Source organism: Benincasa hispida, chromosome 4 (assembly GCF_027475165.1).
Source record: "Benincasa hispida cultivar pf3 chromosome 4, pf3_genome.v1.1, whole genome shotgun sequence".
Taxonomy (NCBI): Eukaryota; Viridiplantae; Streptophyta; class Magnoliopsida; order Cucurbitales; family Cucurbitaceae; genus Benincasa; species Benincasa hispida.
In genome coordinates, this window is record NC_143481.1 from 54,819,625 (window position 1) to 54,822,221 (window position 2,597).

Genomic DNA, 2,597 nt, shown 5'->3' on the forward strand with positions numbered 1-2,597 from the left:
TAGCATGAGAATAATCTTTCTTTAAAACATGGTTTCTAGAAAACATTGTAAACATTTAGTCACTCATAACTTTAGAACTATTCCTTAAGGGTTGATATGCTTCTATTACTGGTGTCAATCCTGTGGACACAAAAGCATATATTAGCTACTAGCATAAGTCTCCCTTTTGAGACTAACCCTTAAGTAAGATTTGTGTTTAGCCTTCCTCTTGAGGACTTTCACTCAACGCACCTTGTTGTAGGTGTAAACACTTAGGAATTTCTTTGAGATTTGGCTCATGCAAAGCTTCCAACTGCTCGTCACAAACACAACACCACTTATACAACCAATACTTTTCTCTCTAAGTGTTCTTACAGTTGCATATGGTCGTCCTCAAGGATTCTTATGCATCCAAGACTCCACTGCAAGCTCTCCTCGGCCTACCAACAGGTCCAACACATGGAAAAGCTCAGCCCTTGGTCTGTCCAAGCGTTTCCTTCGAGCTGTCAGTTTATTCAACTCAAGTAGCTGTCTGCTTGTTCATAAAATTCCAGATCCATCTTAAAAAATTAATAACTCGAATTCTAGAGCTCATCTCAAGAAATTTCCTTCTATGAACTTGTTAAGAATTGTCTAAAAAATCTGACCTCAAAATTTCAGCTTCAGAATTCTCGTGGTCTGTCCTAGAGACTCAATTCTTTAATGATGGCCCGGATTCACCCGAGAACAGAACCTCTGGTTCTTTTTCTCCTTCTTCAGCCTTAATCTGATGAGGACTTCTTTCAGTAGTATCACCTCTGAAAGTAGACTCTCAGAGCTTTCCAACGGCAGTAAAAACTCTAAATTTACATGGAGGAAATGATCAAACTGATCATTTGAAGTTCACCATCCCCTTTATATACTACTTTCTACCGCTTCTCATTAAAGCATAGTGTGACACTTCATTTTTTATGGAGTTAAATCCGGTGCTAAGGACATCTGGTGCTTTTAATCGGTTATTAATGCCGATCAATACAAGTCCAATCGTTTAGCTCATCGTTTAGTGACCTCACGCTGATGCTTGTCACCCGACGATCTCGCCCAACATATTAGCACACAGCCTGTCGCACAGCTCTCGCCCATCGTGCAAATTTCGTTGATGCCCATCGTGTAGCTTTGACACCCATCTTCTAGCGCAATACGGCTATCGTCTAGCACCATCGCCCAACGTCATCGTCTAGTGCTGATGCCGATCGTGTAGTGCCAGCGCCCCATCGCTTAACGCTATCGTCTATCGCATAGCGCTATCGTTTAGCACAACCCTTTGTATCGTCTAGTGCTGCACCTTGTCGTACGTTCGCCTACTGCATCGCTGAGCTCTGCGCATTTGCTACACGATTGCCTACCTCATCGCGTAGCGCTGCTCATTTGCTACACGATCGCCTACCTCATCGCGTAGCGCCGCTCATTTGCTACACGATCGCCTACCTCATCATGTAGCGTCGCTCACTTCCATACGATTGCTCAGCGCGTGCAACTCCAATGCCTAGCGCCCATTGCTTGTGCACACTTAAGGCTGCCACATGCTTTGCTAACCTCTCAAGACTTTGGCTGCCGTATGCTTTCCCACGCATAGCTTTTCTCTTGGCCACACTTTGACTTCCTTCAACGCCCAAATAACCTCTCAAATGAGCAAGGCCAACGCATGGCACAACACTTAGCCAATTTTCTAGCCTCCAATGCATGTTTACACTTAGCCAATTTTTCAAGCTTTACCCAAGAGTCAAGTTTTCAAACTCCAACTTTTCTTCTAACTTTTCACCCTTTTCTCTATAATTACACATTAATTTTCACATCAACCTACTTACCACACTGGTCTCAGTTGGGAACATACTCAAATAGAGAAATTAGGGCTCAGGGTTCACATACATGGGATGATAATGAATAGTGTTTTAATAGAGGTCGATTGAAAGAGATTGTTGTGCCATACACATTGAAGTATGATGAACTGAAAGGTCATAAATATGAAATTAGTTTGATAACCTTTGACATTATGATGAGGGTGAAATATAATTCGGACTATGAAAATACCCTTCACCTTACATATGGACAACATTTATGTTCAATTTTCTCCTTTTCCAAGAAGATCTTTCAAAAGTTCGATTACCCATAATGATTGAACAAATGTATCAGGAGCACCATCCGTTCGAGCATGTGAGAGTGGACATGCAAAATACATAATCATTCTACATGTATTGAGAGGAAGATAATATCCCTAATCATAATAGTATTGGAATGAATGACTAACCATCACTGGTCTTGATAGACAATGACAATACCAACCCATGGAATCGTATACTATACAACATGATACTGAACTTTAATGGAGCCAAAATGATTCATGGGACTCAGAGGAAAATCACAAAGCATATGACTGTACATACATAGAATTTTAAATCATAACCACATACAAAAAAATTCTTTGTTAACTGTGTACATCATAAAAAACAAGTTCAAAGGAGTTGATTGTATACATAAACCTCAACACATTGTTGAGGATGTCAAAAAAGAGTATGGTGTGAATATGAGCTATGACAAGGCATGAACGGCAAAAGAAACAACATATGTTCTTATAAGGG